The sequence below is a fragment of the Aquarana catesbeiana genome, linkage group LG03 (genome assembly GCF_042186555.1).
Source record: "Aquarana catesbeiana isolate 2022-GZ linkage group LG03, ASM4218655v1, whole genome shotgun sequence".
Lineage (NCBI taxonomy): Eukaryota > Metazoa > Chordata > Amphibia > Anura > Ranidae > Aquarana > Aquarana catesbeiana.
The window spans coordinates 36,425,907-36,447,564 of record NC_133326.1 but is presented as its reverse complement, the minus strand read 5'-3'; the positions used below and the strand labels follow the sequence as shown (position 1 = coordinate 36,447,564).

General features: G+C 40.3%; 1 protein-coding gene across 1 annotated transcript in view; it reads right to left on the bottom strand.

The window, feature by feature from the left end:
• AGBL1 (AGBL carboxypeptidase 1) overlaps nucleotides 1–21,658 on the bottom strand; it is a 1,138,256-nt gene that overhangs the window by 157,366 nt on the left and 959,232 nt on the right. The window lies entirely within an intron of this gene.

The window sequence follows — 21,658 nt, the reverse complement described above, 5'->3', positions numbered from 1 at the left end:
TTTATAGCTATTTCAGTTTATAGTCCATATAAAAATATTATAGCAATGTGATAGGTTGTGTAACAATAAACTGTCCATCCACAAATGGAAGCCTCCACAAGGGGATTAGAAAGAAAATCCAGCAGGAGCTCCAGAGTATAAAAGAGAAGAGAGGAGCCTCCAAGTGTAGCAATATGGTTACATTCAATGAAGGTACAACATTTAGCAACTCACATGGTCGATGATTAAAAAAGGCACATCTAAGTATGCAGACATCCGGGGTAAAGCTGTCCACATAGACCATCCTCCTCACCACCGGCTCTCACCGCTGTCAGTCTGAAATCATGACCCGAAAGACTACGCTGCAGTAGAGCGATCTAAAAGCGAGGCTTGAGGTGCTCGTGGAACGCAGCATGGAAGAGATGATGTTGATAGTGGTGTGGAGGACGGTCTATGTGGACAGCTTTACCCCGGATGCCTGCATACTTAGATGTGTCTGTTTTAATCATCAACCATGTGAGTTGCTAAATGTTGTACCTTCATTAAATGTAACCATAATGCTACACTTAGAGGCGCCTCTCTTCTCTTTTATACTCAGTTGTGACATGACACTACTCTTATATCAACACATCGCTTGTATATCAAGTCACAGGAAGTGGAAGAAAATCTTACAAATAAGAGAAAACAAGTAGTGGTTCTAACCTTCCCTGACTATCCAAAAAATAAAAGAAAAAAAATGTTGCCATTCACTATGATTTTCTAGTATTAGAGATGGGGGGACGGGGGGGGGGGGGGGGGGGGGTTGATTTACCAAAGGCAAATGGACTATTCACTTTACTAAGGAGGTTGCACTTTGCAAGGGAAAATTCTCTTGCATTGTGCAACTTCCCGTGAACAACCTATTTGCCTTTAGTAGATCAACCCCATGGAGGCCTCGTAAGCCAAGCTTACACAATTCATTAACAACATGAAGATGGCTAAAGTCCTGTACACACTAATAGTTGTGAATGCTCAGGTTGGAGCTGCTGTACTAACAAACCAATATTAGTACAGCAATCTCCTCTGTTGTGCTAATGTGTTCTGACCCCCCCCCCCCCGCCAGAAAACTCCAGTCAACGCTCTCAACCATTGGCTGGTTGGCAGACCATTTTTGGTCATGACCCTTCTGTTGTACCAGCTGCCGTACACACTGGCCAAATGTCTGCCAGTTTCTATTGAACGCCCAACATTTGGCCCGTGTGTACCAGACTTAGTTAGGGTACATGATGTTATATCTATAAGATTTTGGAAAATACAAGAATGTAACAAAATGGCAGTACCATAGTATTACAACAATCATATACTTATGTTACCATAGGCTATGGGGTTGATTTACTAAAATAGGCTGTTCACTTTGCAAGGGCATTTTGTCTAGCGTTTATTGAATGTGGTGACATTTCACTTTGCAAAAAATGGCCAATCATGTACAAGGAAAAAAAAAAACAGCAATTATGGTTAAACATGATTGGATGATGGGCACCAGCAATTTACTGAAAGGATAGTTGATGCTTGAAATAGACTCCCAGCAGAGGTAGAGAGTCAGTCAAAAGTAAGTGGCTTTAAACATGCTTGGAACAGACAAAGATACTCAAACAAAAAAGTTAACAAAAAAAGAACACATTAAAAAGAACAAAAGAAAACAATTCAAAAACATGTATAAAGCAGACTCGATGGACCACTTGGTTCTTTTTTGTGCCGTCACTTTTCTATGTTTCTAATTTTTCTTGCCTTTAGCAAATCAATTGCTATATGTTGCTGCCTAGACAGCCATGTTAAATAATCATATTGCTAGCTCACACATCCTTCCTGCTTGTGAAGCCCATTCAAGGCCATAGCATAGGATTCATCAACAATGCCTATGAGACTTTGGTGCAGTCACAGTATTATTCCATATCCTCCCACGTTACTAATCTTACTAAAAACACTATTGATACTGAATATCATAAAACACTCCAGATGCTGCATAGCTAATGACTTAATTAAATACACTGTATTGGGACGCCTGCCTTTACATGCACATGAACTTTAATGGCATCCCAGTCTTAGTCCGTAGGATTCAATATTGAGTTGACCCACCCTTTGCAGCTATAACAGCTTCAACTCTTCTGGGAAGGCCGTCCACAAGGTTTAGGAGTGTGTCTATGGGAATGTTTGACCATTCTTCCAGAACCGCATTTGTGAGGTTAGGCACTGCTCTAATTCTTCCCAAAGGTGTTCTATCAGGTTGAGTTCAGGACTCTGTGCAAGTTCCTCCACCCCAAACTTGCTAATCCATGACTTTATGGACCTTGCTTTGTGCACTGGTGTGCAGTCATGTTGGAACAGGAAGGGGCCATCCCCAAACTGTTCCCACAAATTTGGGAGCATGAAATTGTCCAAAATGTCTTGGTATGCTGACGCCTTCAGAGTTTACTTGAATGGAACTAAGGGGCCAAGCCCAACCCCTGAAAAACAACCCCAGGACCATAATCCTCCCTCCACCAAATAATTTGGACCAGTGGACAAAGCAAGATCCATAAAGACATGGATGAGTGAGTTTGGGGTGGAGGAACTTGACTGTCCTGACTCGAAAGAACACCTTTGGGAGGAATTAGAGTAGACAGGCTTCTCGCCCACATCAGTGCCTGACCTCACAAATGCACTTCTGGAAGAATGGTCCAACATTCCCATAGACACACTCCTAAACCTTGTGGACAACCTTCCCACAAGAGTTGAAGCTGTTATAGCTGCAAAGGGTGGGACAACTCAATATTGAACCCTACAGACTAAGACTGGGGTGCCATTAAAGTTCATGTGCGTGTAAAGGCAGGCTTCCTAATTTTTGGTAATATAGTGTAAATAAAACTAAAATCAGCTGTTCAAGCAACAGATATCATTTGTTGGTATACATAATAGTAAAATATGCTTCTAAAGCATTTCAGTCCAATAAAACAAATATGAATTGTGATTATTATTTTTTTTTTTTAGTTGGTAGGACCACAAATGAAAATATGAATGGTTCTTCCAGTTACGTCTTTAGTCTTTACTAAGCTAGGGCATGACCAATCTGGATGTTATCCTCCCATGAGACGGGACAAATGCTTTGGAAGAAATGAAACGGCAACGTTAATAACCTGTGAGAATGAAGTGCTGGTAAAAAATGGAGGACAATAAAAACACTTGGAGGAAAGGCTTTTATTAAAGTTAAAACTCTCGCACATTTAGTAGACAATAAGTGCCAGAGCACAGCCGCTAATGTTTTTTCGCTGCACAAGGCTTTCTCCCTTGCAGGGATCAAAATGTCCATTGAGTATGATATATGGGGATGTAGCTAGCTTACAAAATATAATAAAACCACAGACTGAAATCTCTAAACATAGTTGTTAGAATTTTACCCTCTTGGCATCAAATAATTGCTGTGTTCCTATTTGTCTGACAGCAATGACTATTGGGGCACGTTGCGTTGACCACGAACACTTCAAATGCCATGTCTAAAATTGTACAGTACGTTACCGCATTTGTAAATTCTATCATTTTGAGGACCCTTCCACATTCTCCACAGTCATTTTATTATATTTAGTTTGCTCGGGTATAGATACTGTACATATGTATTTATTTGTAGAAGTAGAAATATATGGAATTTCACATAAAAATTAAAGGGGATGTAAAGTCAGGTTTTTTTATCTTAATGTATTCTATGCAATAACTGCTTGCCGACCAGCCGCCGTCATTTTACTGCGGCAGGTCGGCACAATCCCACGAACCGTCGTAACTATACGTCAGCTCGCGGGATCGGGATAGCAGGCACGCTCTCGCCGCCGGAGGCATGCACGCGCCTGCTGCACTGCGGAAGTGCCGATGTTTGTGGCTGACGGTCGCGATGACCCCCAGCCACAAGCGATCGCGAGCATGAGGGACAGAACACGGAAGTGTGTGCATAAAGACACAGATCCCTGTTCTGTTCTGAGAGGAGTGACAGATCGTGTGTTCTTATTAGCTAGGAACCACGATCCGTCACTTCCTGTAGTTAGTCCCCTCCCCCTTCAGTTAGAATCACCTCCCAGGGAACACATTGTTAACCCCTTGATCGCCCCCTAGTGTTAACCCCTTCACTGCCAGTGACATTTTTACAGTAATCAGTGCATTTTTATAGCACCGATCGCTGTATAAATGCCAATGGTCCCAAAATGGTGCCAAAAGTGTCTGATGTGTCCGCCATAATGTCGCAGTCCTGATAAAAATTGCAGATCGCCGCCATTACTAGTAAAAAAAAAAATAATAATAAAAATGTTATAAATCTATCCCCTATTTTTTAGACGCTATAAGTTTTGCGCAAACCAATCAATATACGCTTATTGCAATTTTTTTTTTACCAAAAATATGTAGAAGAATACATATCGGCCTAAACTGAGAAGAAATTAGCTTTTTTTAAAAAAAAATGAGGATATTTATTATAGCAAAAAGTACAAAATATTGTGTTTTTTTCAAAATTGTCGCTCTGTTTTGTTTATAGCGCAAAAAATTAAAAACACAAAGGCGTTTAAATACCACCAAAAGAAAGCTCTATTTGTGGGAAAAAAGGACGTCAAAATTTTGTTTGGGTGCAGTGTCACGCGACCGCACAATTGTCAGTTAAAAAGGCGCAGTGCCAAATCACAAAAAAAGACCTGGTCATTCAGCAGCCAAATCTTCCGGGGCTGAAGTGGCTAAGATCATTAAAAAATCATTAATTTATTCACAGATTCTTGGACATTATTGCTTTGCGGTCCATTATTGAGACAATAATTCACATTTTGATTGCAGTTATTTATGTTTGTAATATTAATATTTGAGTCTATGATTTATTTTATTTAGTGTTCACTCACATAAAGGTTTCCAAACTGGAGACACCCCAATGTTTACAAACCTAATTGCACTATTGCACTTTAATTAAGGAATTGATATAGGGAGCGTGGTTTATCACACAATATTTTTATGCCTATGGGAATATTTGACCATTCTTCCAAAAGCGCATTTGTGAAGTCAGGCACTGATGTGGACGAGAAGACCTCACAGTCTCTAATTCATCCCAAAGGTGTTGAGGTCAGGACTCTGTGCAGGCCAGTCAAGTTCCTCTACCCCAAACTCGCCTTGGGCCTTGCTTTGTGCACTGGTGCGCAGTCATGTTGGAACAGGAAGGGGTTGTCCCCAAACTGTTCTTACAAAGTTGGGAACATGAAATTGTCTAAAATGTCTTGGTATGCTGATGCCTTAACCCCACACCATAATGACCCCACATCATAATCCCCCTTCCACCAAATTATTTGAACCAGTGCACAAAGCAAGGTCCATAAAGAAATGGATGAGCAAGTTTGGGGTGGAGAAACTTGACTGGTCTGCTCAGAGTCCTGACCTCAACGCGACAGAACACCTTTGAGATGAATTAGAGCGGAAACCACGAGCCAGGCCTTCTCATCCACACCAGTGCCTGACCTCACAAATGCGATTGTGGAAGAATGGTCAAACATTCCCACAGTCACACTCCTAAACCTTGTGGGTAGACCAGTAGAGTTGAAGCTGTTATAGCTGCAAAGGGTGGGCCAACTCAATATTGAACCCTACGGACTAAGACGCCATTAAAGTTCATGTGCGTGTAAAGGCAGGCATCCCAATACTTTTGGTTATAATATATATATATATATATATATATATATATATATATATATACACACACATACACGTAAAACATAAAAACTGAAAAAAAAAATCTAAATTAAAAAAATCTAAATTAAACGTAAAAAAAAATTAAAATACAAAATTATATACTACCCTATAACAGGAATAAATATCGGTCAAAACTGGAATTGAACCCTTTCGGGCTCAAAGTATCTAAACGATGTATCCACGATACTTATCGCTTTTTTTGAGCTAATTCTCTATTCCCACCTCGTCAATTGCGTGGTACACCATCAATAACCATGTATTTTAGCTGTGATACATGATGTCCCTTTTCCAGAAAATGTCTTGCTAGTGGCAATTTGTCAAGTTTGTCCCTAATCGAATATTTATGCCATGCAATCCATTCTTTAACCTTCTGAGTAGTCTCACCCACATATAAAAACCCATATGGGTACTTAATAATATAAACCACATAAGAAGATTGGCATGTGTAGTGATCCTTTATTGCTATACTGTAACCATTGTGTGGATGGGAAAAAGATTTACCTTTTATCATATTAGTACAATGGATACAATTTAAACAAGGGTAAGAACCCTGGTTACGTGGACCTAAAAATGTAGTTGGTGGAGTCTGTGGCCGATATTGGTCAGACTTCACCAATTTATGATGTATGGTTCTTTCTCGACGATAAGAAGTTAAAGGTGGAGGATAACATTCTAGACTGATAATTTTTAGATAATATAGACCAGTGTTTCATAACTATATTAAATACACGATTCGAGAAGGGATGAAATTAGGAAATGAAGGTCATTCTGTGACCCACAGTTTTTACTTTTTTACAATGCAGATCATGTTGTGCTTTTTTAACAACCTCTTTAGGATAACCCCGTTGATGGAGTCTGCCCTCCATTTCAATCCAATCTCATCTCACAAGTCTCTGTGTCACCCACATTTCTCAATATAAGTGAGTACACCCCTCACATGTTTTTTCAAGAAATGACACTTTGCTACAATGTAAAGTAGTGAGTGTACAGCTTGTATAACAGTGTAAATTTGCTGTACCCTCAAAATAACTCAACACACAGCCTATAATGTCTAAACCTCTGGCAACAAAAGTGAGTACACCCCTAAGTGAAAATGTCCAAATTGGGCCCAATTAGCCATTTTTCCTCCCCGGTGTCATATGACTTGTTAGCGTTACAAGGTCTCAGGTGTGAATGGGGAGCAAATTGTCATATTTGGTGTTATTGCTCTCACTCTCTCATACTGGTCACTGGAAGTTCAACATGACACCTCATGGCAAAGAACTCTCTGAGGATCTGAAAAAAAAAGAATTGTTGCTCTACATAAAGATGGCCTAGGCTATAAGAAGATTGCCAAGACCCTGAAACTGAGCATCGTGGTCAAGACCATACAGAGGTTTAACAGGACAGGTTCCACTCAGAACAGGCCTCGCCATGGTTGACCAAAGAAGATGAAAGCATGTGCTCAGCGTCATATCCAGGGTTGTCTTTGGAAAATAGACGTATGAGTGGTGCAGAGGTTGAAGGTGTGAGGGGTCAGCCTGTCAGTGCTCAGACCATACGCCGCAAACTGCATCAAATTGGTCTGCATGGCTGTCATCCCAGAAGGAAGCTTCTTTTAAAGATGATGCACAAGAAAGCCCGCAAACAGTTTCCTGAAGACAAGCAGACCAAGGACATGAATTACTGGAACCATGTCCTGTGATCTGATGTGACCAAGATAAACTTATTTGGTTCAGATAGTGTCAAGCCTGTGTGGCGACAACAGGGTGAGGAGTACAAAGACAAGTGTGTCTTGCCTACAGTCAAGCATTTGGGTGGGAGTGTCATGGTCTGGGGCTGCAGTTCATTGAGGGAACCATGAATTCCAACATGTACTGTGACATACTGAAGCTGAGCATGATCTCGTCCCTTCAGAGACTGGGCCGCGGGGCAGTATTCCAACATGATAACAACCCCAAACACTCCTCCAAGATGACCACTGCCTTGCTAAAGAAGCTGAGTGTGAAGGTGATGGACTAGCCAAGCACGTCTCCAGACCTAAACCCTATTGAGCATCTATGGGGCATCCTCAAACGGAAGGTGGAGGAGCGCAAGGTCTCTAACATCCACCAGCACCGTGATGTCATCATGGAGGAGTGGAAGAGGACTCCAGTGGCAACCTGTGAAGCTCTGGTGAACTCCATGCCCAAGAGGGTTAAGGCAGTGCTGGAAAATAATGGTGGCCACACAAAATATTGACACTTTCGGCCCAATTTGGACATTTCACACAGGGGTGTACTCACTTTTTTTGCCAGCGGTTTAGACATTAATGGCTGTGTGTTGAGTTATTTTGAGGGTACAGAAAATTGACACTGTTATACAAGCTGTACACTCACTACTATTCATTGTGGCAAAGTGTCATGTCTTTAGTGTTGTCACATGAAAAGATATAATAAAATATTTACAAAAATGTGAGGGGTGTACTCACTTTTTTGAGATACTGTGTATATTATTAATAATAAATATATATTTTACCTAAATGTAGTCTTTGGGTACCACCTATTCCATTTTTTTTATTATTCATATCTGTCTATTACTATATGGGATGTAGCATCTACATTTTTGAGTCCTCTTTTATATAAAAATGTACAGTCTAAATCAAAATAAGTTTGATTTCTCCACAGCTACCCACTACAGCACCATGGACACTGTAAGCTAAACGCGCTTAAATTATGAAATGCTTGAACTGGCCTCTCTTATGAAAGTAATCTGCACTTGGCATAGAAGTGGTGCTCTTTCTTAGATTTGATTGACTCAACTAGCTTGAGCAGGCAGAACTATAATTTTGTGCTTTTGTTTTCAAAATTTTAGCACCAGCTACATTGTATTATTTTTAAATGATATCAGATATGCCTTCATGCTCACGGGCGTCTGGCACCTGTACTTAGAATTCAGTTAATAATAATCATAACAGCTGAAAATGATGAGTTAGGGTTCCAATACTCTAACCGTTATGACCAAATTAATAACTTTATCCAACATAAAGAAACAAGTACACTCCACTCACCAATTTTTTATTCCTGCATAACATAATGAGTTCAGCTCAGTTTTGCAAAGCATTGTAATATTTCTTGTTATGGACAGAATTTAAGGTGTTACAAAACCCACAACAGTAAAAATCAGTCTGTATATGCAGTAAAGCATGCTTGTTATACTCACTGTGGAACCTAAGGGGTGGATCATCTGCATTGTGTAAAAGACTGTTTGATCCTGTCTTCTCTGATCCTCTCCTTCTTCCACTGCCCCGAATATATTTCCTGATAATACAGAGCCATGGGGCAGGCTGCACATGCTCAGTTTGGTGTGTATTGCTAGAGAGATTTTTTTTTTCCTTGGGAGGGTGCATGTGATCAGCACAGGGCCAATCAGCACTGTCCAGATAGAGGGTCAGGGGTCTTGCAGCCTCAAAGGACAGTCAGTGCATAATGAAAACTGCTCCTACAATCTTTAACCAGACAATGGTAAAAGTCACAAGACTGCTACATACTGCTGATGAGAAAAATTGTTTAGCAGTTTATTTTTACTAAAATAATTGCATTTCCATGTTCTGTGTACTATGGGAGACCAGATATAATGAATGCAGGCTCCTGGGTTTAGTAACACTTTAAAGCCCAGCTAAATTTCCACCTCTGTTTAAATCACTTAAATACATTCGAGGTGCATCAAACAAAAATGTATTCAATGACTTACAGCTTGTTTCCTTTTTAAGTGACCACAGGCTGAGTAAAAAAGCCTGTGTCCTTGCTCCTTCTAAAGCCCCCGGATCGGATGGATTACCTTTAGAATTTTACACATGTTTTTGTGAATTTCTCATTCCTAAACTACGTGAACTATTTTCTGATATTTTTAAATTTGCCATCCTTCCTAGGTCTATTAGGGAAGCTTTAATTGTACTCATACCCAAGGCTGGTAAGGACCTCCTACTCCCGGAATCTTATCGACCCATCTCCCTCCCTCAGTTGGACATCAAGATTTCGGCCTAGGTCTTGGCTCTCCACTTGAATAAGGTCATTCTCAATCTGATCCACCCCGACCAGGTCGGGTTTATGCCTGCCAAAAACACGGCATTTAAGCTAGAAAGGCTATTCATGAACTTACAAGCCACACATGACAATTCGATTCAGTCGAATGGGACTATCTGTGGGAATGCCTTTGCCACTTTGGCTTTGGGTCAAATTATTTAAAATGGATTCAACTTTTATATCAAGCACCGAAGGCCAGGATCCTGGTCAACAGGAACATTTCTGACCCTTTTTCCCTTTCTAGAGCTACATGACAGGGATGCCCGCTCTCTCCGCTGCTGTATGCCCTTGCTGTTGAGCCATTGGCTAAAGCGAACAAAACTCACTCAGGAATTAGGGATCTGCGAGCAGGTCAATTAGTTGAAACAATTAGTCTTTATGCTTTTATATCCGGAAGATGCAGGTCCTTCTCTCTGGTCAGCGCTGGGTATGATTGAGCAGTTTGGGCGATACTCAGGCCTAAAAATCAACTGGGACAAATCCCAGATCCTCCCTATAGACTTTGGAGTCCCTACAGCTGCACAAGTTGACCTCCTTCTTGTACATGTTAGCTCCCTTAAATATCTCGAAATATTGATCACCCGTTCCCCGGCAGACTATGTCAAAGTGAATCTAGACCCTTTGCATGTGATTTTGAAATCTAAAACCCAGGTCTGTGCTAGGCTCCCCCTGGGCATCATGGGCCGCATCAACCTAATTAAGATGGTACTTTTGCCATAGCTCCTCTACATCCTTTGACATGCACCAGTATACCTACCATTGCACATATTTAAGTCTCTGGAATCCATCCTTAACTCTTTTGTATGGGGTAATTCTTGTCACAAATTGTCCTGGTGAGCTTTGAAGAACCCTACACATTTAGAGGGAACAGCGCTCCCAGACTTTAAACTCTACTATTTAGCAGCACAACTGTCACATTTTTATAACATTGACAAAGGAGATAGGGATCGCTAACCCACTTTGGTGTGCTTCCCCCACTCCAGCAAGATTACAGATCCTTTTCAACTCCTCTTTTGAGATATATACGTGACTCCTCAGCTCTGGGTGGTCATAGGAGCCTGTTATTCCATCAATGTAGGACCTGGGGTTTGGCAGAGGATAGGCTCACAATTCCCTCTGTAAATGCTTGTACTCCTTGATGGGAAAACCCCTGTCTCACTGAACTTCTGTTTATAGCGGACCATGAGCTGTGGGTAGCCAAAGGAATTGTATATGTTTCCCAGCTATACGGTAGCAGTGGCATTAAATTATATCAACAATTCAAGGAGGAGTTTGCCCTCCCTAATTCAATTTACTTCCATTACCTTCAGCTCCAACACTCACTGGGCGCTCAATTTGGCACCTCTACTCCTAATCAGGAACAATTGTACCCTCTAGATGTAATTTTGGGGTCAGAGTCTAAAAACTCACCTCTAGGTTCTATAATTGCCTTTTAACACCAACTGCTGTAACCCTGGCATATCAGTTGAAAAGCTGATGGGTGGCAGACGTGGGAGAGACGTGGGAGAGTTGGAGGATGAGGAATGGGATGGTGTGCTTGAATCCTGCTGCAAATTGATCTCCCCTAAACTCTTGGACCACAAAAACACAATTATATATACTACGTAGATATTACCTGACCCCTTCCTGCTTGGTCAGATATTGTACAAATCACAGGCCTCTTTGTCCTAGATGTGGAGAATCTAGTGGTACCTTTTATCATCTAATTTGGTCCTACCCAGTTATACAGGGCTATTGGTCTCAGGTAGTCAAATTTCTGCATGACCAAATGGGCTCCCTTTTCACATTATGCCCTAAGCAATGCCTATTAGGCTTGTTCCCCAATCCGGATACTGACAAATTTATTCACATCTTCCTACAAGAATCCCTATTAATAGCTAGAATGTTAATGGTCCGAAAGTGGCTTAGGGCATTGCCTCCCACTATTCGTGATTGGATGGCTGCTGTTAACGCTACCCTACCTTATAGGAAAATACTGTACGCTTATAGAGGGTGCTTCACCAAGTATAACAAAATATGGGACAAATGGCTGGAAAACGCCTCTACCTGTAATGTTGAAGATAGTGCTGATGTGTAGATCAACTGTTGCCAGTTTCACTCAACACAGTAAGGTCACATATTTGGTACTCAGGATTTTGTCTTAGATACACCTGTTGTTATGCATTGGATGACTGCGTCAGTCAGTGACCTGACCTAAACCTCATCCTAAGGTTTACTGCTGTGGTGTCATATGTGTACACTGTTTACTATGCACTCTGTATGCTCCTTTGTTTACTACTACCAGCTACCAGTGATTGTTTTCTTTTATTTGACATTTTTTTCTCTTTTTTTATTTAATTCTTTTGTGTATTTGTATTTGCTATAATGTATATTTTTTATACTGTCTCGCTCGTGCTATGCTATTCTCAAATAAAGAGTAATTAAAAAAAAAAAAATAGGAAAGCAACAGTCTTAATGCAGAAGTTCAAAATGCCTGTAGCTCTGAAGTCAGCAATGTTTCTGTTTTCTGCAAATTGGAGAGCTCTGGCTCTGACTAAGCAAGGGGCACACTAGACTTCTGCTGAGAGATTACTGCTTCCCCATAGAGAACAAGCATCCCACTCTCTGCAACATACTGGCAAGATACAGGCCTTTCTACTGTGGCTGAATGCTAAAGAAAAGAACTATAAGCCTTTGCACACAAGAAGTTCTTACAGCATGAGAGAAGATGAGAATGACAAATAGTAACAATGGTACTTGGGCAATCTGAGTAAAAAAGCTCTTGCCCTGCCTGTAGGGAAGCAGTGGTCTTACTGCAGCAGTCCAAGATGCCCCCTACTATGTCTGACTTATAACTTCCCAAGTAGAAATGCTCATGCTCTCTGGGGGAATCTAGGATGGAAAAGGACCTGGGGGTCCTAGTAGATGATAGGCTCAGCAATGGCATGCAATGTCAAGCTGCTGCTAACAAAGCAAACAGCATATTGGCATGCATTAAAAAGGGGATTAATTCCAGAGATAAAACGATAATTCTCCCGCTCTACAAGACTCTGGACCTAGAGTATGCTGTCCAGTTCTGGGCACCAGTCCTCAGGAAGGATGTACAGGAAATGAAGCGAGTACAAAGAAGGGCAACAAAGCAAATAAAGGGTCTGGAGGATATTAGTTATGAGGAAAGGTTGCGAGCACTGAACTTATTCTCTCTGGAGAAGAGACGCATGTTAAGGGATATGATTTCAATTTACAAATACTGTACTGGTGACCCCGCAATAGGGATAAAGCTTTTTCGCGGAAGGGAGTTTAACAAGACTCGTGGCCACTCATTAAAATTAGAAAAAAAGAGGTTTAACCTTAAGCTACGTAGAGAGTTCTGTACTGTAAGAGCGACAAGGATGTGGAATTCCCTTCCACAGGCGGGGGTATCAGCGGGGAGCATTGATAGTTTCAAGAAACTATTAGATAAGCACCTGAATGACGGCAACGTACAGGGATATACAATGTAATACTGACATATAATCACAAACATAGGTTGGACTTGATGGACTTGTGTCTTTTTTTTACCTCACCTACTATGTAACTATGTCAGACCTTTGCTGCTGAGAGATCTTTGCTTCCCCACAGATAATAAGTATCCCAATCTGTAACATACTAGCATTTCTACTCAGGCTTTGCCTCTTTTATTAGGAAAAGGAACTTTAACTGGGATCAGGCTTAGAGGCCAGTGACTGTAGCAGCAGAGAGGTTCACGAGTAATCTGCTTGAAATATACAAGCAGATCCACCTAGCAGATAACGCTGGCTCATCCAAGGCACAGGGTCTAAGCCCTAGCCGGTCTTCACCAGAGCTCCTGATGGTGGAGATATGTTCTTTCCTGAATGCTAAAGCCAGGTTGTGTCCCTCTGGATTGCCCTCATGGGAAAAGAACACGCAGGGACCAGGTAATAGATGAAGCAGAAAAGGAACAAGCAGAAGCATACTGAATGAACAAGCCAAAAGGTCAGTAAAGAGTAATAGCTGGATGTGATCAGAAGCGTAGTTGATGAACAAGCCAAGGGTTGATAACGAGTGGTAACCAAAATAGGGATGGCAGCAGGTATGCATGGAGCAAGATATTGGCTGGATAGAGCACAATAATCTGGCAAACAGGAAGTGTGGAGACATAGCTTAACTCAGGAAGATTATGGGAGGAGCAAAAGGTTCAAGGTTCACCAGAACCAAGACACAAAGCAAGGTTGTTTAAGAAATCAGGCAGCTCCTGTCCACCATCCCCGGTGGCACAGGAAGAAGAGTCACAGCTAGACACTGCTGAGGTTGTAGGTTCATACCCAGATCCTGACAGTAACATTTTGAATGGCAAACAATAACAATGGCACTTGGTCAACAGTTGTGTAGGGCTGAGTAAAGATCAATAAAGTAGAGGGTTCTTTACAGTAACAGTAGACACAGCAGAAAGTAAAAGGAAATCACTTCAAAGTGAGTGGAATGCCCTCTTAGTTATCACTAAAACAAGTGCCCCTTATTAGAAGCATACAGTAGGTGTGAACGGAGCCTAATTAAATGTAGTCTGGGAATATTCTGATCTAAGTACCTATTCTGACTGCCTGTTTGGGTCAGGAAGGAACGCTTGCCTCTGTGAGAAAAAACTTTACACCATTTTCCAATCTGCTTTAGTCTGCCTCATTTAAACCAAAGAATGATGGAGTATATAAGAGACTGAATTTTGGGACATTTTTCTCCTGTCAACCCGCTGTAATTGCTATTAAACTAGTTTTATGCAAACAATACAGTTAAAGTGCAATCATCTATAAAACTGTAAAAGTAGTATTTTACAAAAGGAAATACTGCACTATTTTTTTTTTAATCTGTATTAATTGCTTTTCCAACAGTAACTGTAAGAGGCTTACAGACTTTTCACATTTTGGAAAATTACATTTAAAGTTACAATATAATTCAGTTGAATGCTTAAAACCATTAAAGAACTACCTTTTTTTCCAACAATAACATAAAAGTATGGATAATCATCATGTGCTGCTTTTCAGGTACCATGGAACATTCCACTGACCTAGACTGTAAATCTGTTAAAATTATTAAGTTTTAAATGCTTAGTTCTCTCCCAACAAATACTTGAATCAGTGTAGGCAGAGTCTGGTTTACTACACTTTATTGTTTAAAATGTGTATACTGACTTTTTTTTCTTTTTCCTTAAAGTATATAATTTAGATATATACTGTGTGTATATGTGTGTGTGTGTGTGTGTAGATATATCTATATATATATCTATATAGATAGAGATATATTTATATCTCTATCTATATAAATATATAGATATATAGGGACACATTCTCCAATGCAAAAATTGTATATTGTATATTGTCTATATAGATAGATAGATATATAGATTTATATATATATATATATATATATATATATATATATATATATATATATATATATATATATATATATCTATATATATAGATATATATAGATATAGATATATCTATAGATATAGATATATCTATATCTATATCTATATATATCTATATATATATATAGATATATATAGATATAGATATATATATATATAATATACTGTATATATATATATATATATATATATATATATATATATATATATATATATATATATATATATATATATATATATATATATATATATAATATACTGTATATATATATATATATATATATATATATATAGATATATAGATATAGATATATCTATATAGATATATATACATATCTATATAGATATATATATATATAGATATATATACATATCTATATAGATATATATATATATCTATATAGATATATATATATATCTATATAGATATATATATATATATATCTATATAGATATATATATATATATATATATCTATATAGATATATATATATATATATATATCTATATAGATATATATATATATATGCACACACTGTATTAGCCAAAAGTATTGGGACACCTTCCTTTACACGCACATGAACTTTAATTGCATCCCAGTCTTAGTCCATAGGGTTCAATATTGAGTTGGCCCACCCTTTGCAGCTATAACAGCTTCAACTCTTCTGGGAAGGCTGTCCACAAGGTTTAGGAGTGTGTCTATGGGAATGTTTGACCATTCTTCCAAAAGCCCATTTGTGAGGTCAGGCACTGATGTTGGACAAGAAGGCCTGGCTTGCAGTCTCCGCTCTAATTCATCCCAAATGTGTTTTTCATTTTTAACTGATGGAAAATTCATTTTCAGGGACTCACCCCTGCCTCATGTTGAATTTGAACAATAAAAACCTGACAGTGGTTTAACCCCCCCACTATTCTTTTCAAATTTCAGAAAGGTTATTCCTTTGGTTATATTCAAAGCCAATTACAAGGCAGATATAAATAATAAGTAATGCAGTTATGATTGCGTTAAAAATATTTGAATGCATTTTAAAATGCTAGTTTAATGACCTGGATTTGTCTTGATACCAGCCACAGCAACCCTCTGTATTGCAGGACTCAGAGTTGGAAGAGGGACGGGCAGCACTAAGAGCCAATCAGGATCTTTTGCACTGCCCTGGAAGGAAAGACCAAGCACACCAAAGAAATGATGCTGTATACCTGACATTTAGCTGTATGAATGGCTATTAAAAAATGTAAAAGGGTTTATATTGTATAGAGAAAATATTCATATAAAAAATTTATAAACAAAGGATGATAAGATTCATTTTTTTTTGTAGGAGTTAGACTTTGGGTTGAATGTAATACCTCTATTCCCTTTAAAATCATCCGCTATGCTATGCAAAGTGAGCCACTTTGCCATGTAATGACAGATATATTGCTGCCATTTTCCAAATCTTTCTTTTCAGTCTTCTGGATAAAAAATAAATAAAAAATTGTCACTTCTAAAGGAATTGTTTAACTTCAAGTATAATGGAAAGATTGATGGATTTGGCTGGGAGCCCATACGCCCCGTTGCGTTGGTTGGGAGAGGAAGGAACCCCCAATTAGTTAACTTTTTATACACATCTTTGGGTGTAAGGATGGGTATTATTTGTTGCTTGTAAGTGACCAGCAATTTGGTAGGGAAGTCCCATTTATAAATGATTTTACGCTCTTGAAGAATGGAGGTGATTGGAGTGAAGGCTCTGCACATTTCCAAATGTTGGTGTATGGTGCCGGTAAAGGTTTAGTGGTTTTGGCAGCATGAAGAATTTGTTCTTTCACATGAAAATAGTGTATCCGCGCCAAGATATTTCTTGGAGTATCTGGGGGAAGGTGTGCGGGTTTGGCCATTCTATGGGCTCAATCAATGGTGAGGTCCCATGCATTTAGGCAAGGAAGCAATTGTGAGAATAGTTGACGCAGGTATGGAGTGATCTTGTTTGTCTTAACTGACTCCGGTATTTCTCTAAATTTGATGTTGTTTTGCCTGGAGCGATCTTCTAAATCAGCCAATTTCAATTTAATGTGGTGTATTTTTGATGCGTGGTGATCATGTGCATCTAACAGCTCATTATATGCTTTAGCATGGTCATGCATGTTTTCCTCTAGCACATCAGCTCTTTCTTCCAAACAATCCACCCTGTCATGTATTTGAGAGATTGACAATTGTATTTCCCTGTGCAGGTCTTTTTGCAAGGTCAGCAGCATGGATTTTAGCATGGTTTCCGACACGGGGATGGCTGCTAGAGCTGGGATGTGTTCTGTGTCAGAAGCTTCATTTGACAGATTAGCCCAGAGCAGTTTTTTGGGCTGAGGCTCTTTGCTAGGAGAGAGAGCAGGGGAGGATGCCAGCCTCTTACCTCTGTCCGTACCCTGCATCAAGGAAGGGGTGTTAGGTGAGGGTAGGGTGTCCCTGTCATCTCAGGTGTCCTCCCTGGAGAGTATGGCAGGGGAATCCTCCAGACGGGATGCAGCGCGCTGTGTCTCCACAGCCAGAGAGTGGGGCGGAGTGCTTCTTCTGTTCTTGGGCCGCCATCTTGGGCCGAGTTTATGGCCGCACTGCTGAAATAATCAGTGAGGCGGCAGGGTGCAGGCGGCTTATACCGCGTCTTGTACATGCCTGGGATGGTCCTGAGTCCTTACCCCCTCTGTGTAGCTGGATCGGGGGTCGGACGGTCGTCACGAGTTGCTCTGGATCTGAGCAGCAGAGCAGAGCTAGGGACTTAAGCCTCCATTACAGTCTGCAGCAGGCCACAGCCCCCACCTCCAGTATTTTTGCACCATGTCGTACATTTCCATGGTGCAGGCAGGATGGCCACTAGCACCATGGAAATGTACAACACCAATCCAAGACGGGTTGCATTCAAAGCAGCCTTAGCATTCTTAAAAAAATGGAAGTCTGCCTACTTTTAGACCTGCTCCTCCTTCCCGCCCTCTCCCACACTACCACAGTCATGCTCTGGTGAAGATCAGAAGTTAGGACTCTCTGTGAAAAAGATGGGAGGGGAAGGAGAGGATATGAAAAAGGGAAAGGGGAATGAGGATTCTTATATAAAAAGGATGAAGGGGGATTGAAGACTCTGGTGTGAAAAACAGGGGGTGGAGGGGGACCAAGGACTCTAATGTGAAAAGGGAGGGGGTGTACAAATGTTGCCATGACTGAAAAAAGGTTAAGAAACACAATCATATAAGTACATGGTTTGGCAGAAATCAATATTGTATTTACTATTCAATCAACAAGGAATTTGCTTAGGCAACATGTTTGTTGTTTAACTATGATGGTTAACTGAATTGCATTTTCCATATTTTAAAGGGTTGTTTTCCTAAAGGCAAATAGTTTGTTCACTTTGCAAAGGAAATTTCACCAGAGCTTAGTGAGTGAGCAGAAGCTCTGCTGACTTCCATCATCCAATCATGTGCAAGCAAAATGCAGTTTTTTTTCCTTTCCACATGATTTGGTGTTCTTTCCAAACTGAAATTTCACCACATTCACAAAGCTGTGGAGAAAACTTTCTTGCAAAGTGAACTCAAATATAAAATAGAAATAATCTACACCTTTAAGAGTTTCCAGTAATTTAATATAAAAAAAAATGCACACACAAATTAAAATACATTCATAGACAGTGTTAGTATCTGATCACAGAAAGTCTCTCATCACACTTCCGGTTTTGCGTCCAACCCAAAAGTGATGTCACCGGCTCCGCCCAATGCGTCGCGTCACTGGTCATGTACCTCCCTTAGGGTAGGTATTTTTAAAGGATCAGCACACCACTAAGTGTATTTAACTTAAAAAGTGTGGGTGTATACCTTTGGGCGGTAGCAGCGATTCCACAGACACATTCATTTTATAGTTTATCAAAGTGTGGCAGCGCAGGAGTGATTTTCTGTTTTTATTATATGTAAGGGTTTACAACCATGTTAACCATAATCTTTTTCTCTTTGCCTACCTAACAGTTATTGTGTTGTTGGTTTAAATCATCCTAGCCTATTTGATTGTGTGCCATAGTATTGATTATTTCTTCTCTATCCTAATGATGTTGCATACAAATGTTACAAGACAGATGAGCATTGAACAGACTGTGGCTTTCAGCACTGTTTTAATGGCTGCCTTTGCTTCAGTCATTTCTTTTCCTTTTGCTTCTGGGAGATCATTTAAAACATGTTAATAGTAGCAGTAAGTGATTTTCATGATGAATGAGTAGATTTCCGAGTGACTAATAAGCAGTTAATAATTCCTTTCAAGCTAGAATTAAGGATTGCTCAGTGCAACATTACTGAATATCTGATTGCTGCAAAGAGTTAGATTATAATTGGAAGTCCGGCCCCCTCCTATGCTTGTAATAAATTCCACATGCAGCTCTATAACCATAGCATGCTGGTTGTCCTTCTGAAAAAACGCACAAGTGAGAATATTTTTAAATTACAAGATTTACTTTCAGGTTGCTGTAATTGGAGAGTTAATGACATTAAAAGTCAAATCTCTGCGGAGTTTAGTCAGTGCTGAGAAAATTACTAAATACATTTTTAGAAACGTTAATTGTGTGGATAACTCTGGGTCTTTCCCAATGCTGTTTTTTTTTTACATTTATAAGCTGACACACATACATGAGATTAGAACTAAACCAACAGTTTTACATAGTTTCACATGATTCTGAACATGGCCCCTTACAAGCCCAACTACATCATTGTGCAAGATCTAATGAAATCATCACATCTAAGGTGCCATTATTTAGTAAATATTTCAGGATGATAGGCTGTAGACATTTGCGGTTCGTTTCGTTCCGAATAAATATTCCAACAAATTTTTCGTTATTCAGGAGATTTGGATATATCCGAATACATAGAAAAAATGATTGCGCAGGTGAAAAAGGAGGATAAATAAATATTAATGACAAAAAAAGCTGCTGGCAATAACCCAATGGAACAAATTGTGTGAAACCATATAAAACATAATAGTATAACAAATAATAGTGCGCTAAACCGAAGGCGCATGCGCGGCAGCTCTGAAGATGGCCGCTGGCTACTAGAGCTCCGCTCCACCACGGCACTGTAGCAGTCAATGGAGCATTCTGAGCAATCCCCAGAGCACATAACACACACACACTAGCGGGGGAGACCCCCGGGAACCATTAGGAAAAAACGGAGCACGTTAGGAGGAACTTGGAGGACCAGATGAAGGCGGCCGGCGTTCCGGCCAGTTATGCCAAGATGGCGGTGGCTCCACGAGGCCCGCATAGCATAGAAGGAGCTGAAGAATCCATAGCGGACCAGGACACTCAGCCTCCTCAGTCCCCATGTACGGACTTTCCGCCCCTACCCCTGGCCACCTCTCCTTCGTCCACGGAGTCCCTCCTGGGCAGGATGTGCTCTGGCCTCCCCTCCACACCTATGATGGACCCCAACACAGGACTTTTACTGTCTGTAACAGAGACAACTTCTGCCATCCTTGTGCCCTCAGACTTCCCCTCCATGATGGATGCCTTCTCCCAGCTTCTCTCTAAAAGCCTGGCCCTGAATGAAGCCTCCATCCATGCTGATCTTCAGCAATTAGGGCTAAGAATGGGCACAATTGAACAGAAAGCTGGCCAAGCTGTTTCACGCATTAATCAAAACTCAGCAAGGATTTAAGAGATGCAGGATCAACTTGAAACAGCATTTGCGAAAAAATCGATGACCTCGAGAATAGATCGAGACGTTATAACTTTCGCATCTGCAGGCTCCCCGAATCAGAAAAAGAGGTACATACTTGTGTGAAAGCCCTGCTGCGGAACCTCATACCAGATATCTCTGAACACCACCTGGAGCTCGACAGAGCGCACAGGGCTCTGCAACCCCCTCGTTTGGATGGTCTCCCCAGAGACATAATTGTGAAACCCCATTTCTACTCTGTTAAGGAAGAAGTAATGAGGAGATCCAGGGGCGCAGACAGCCTCAAATTGCTAGGTCACAGGATCCAGATCTTTTCAGATTTGTCGCCATACACGGTACAAAAAAGGCGCTCCCTCAAACCATTACTTCAACTTCTGCTGGAAAAGGAAATCTCATATCGGTGATCCTTCCCCCTGCGTCTGAATTTTTCCTACAGAAACAAAAACTACAGCTTCTCTTCCTTCGCAGAGGGAGAAGGCCTGCTTCTACAATTGAGCCTGATTCCCCTGGATCCATCGCCCTCCCAGAACATAGTTACATAGTTAGTCAGGTTGAAAAAAGACACAAGTCCATCCAGTCCAACCATAAAAAAAAAAAAAAAAAAAAAAAGAAAAAAAAAGTACAATCCAATATACCCAATACTATACCCACAGTTGATCCAGAGGAAGGCAAAAAACCCCAGCAGAGCATGCTCCAATTTGCTACAGCAGGGGAAAAAATTCCTTCCTGATCCCAGAGAGGCAATCGGATTTTCCCTGGATCAACTTTACCTATAAATGTCAGTACCCAGTTATATTATGTACATTTAGGAAAGTATCCAGGCCTTTCTTAAAGCAAT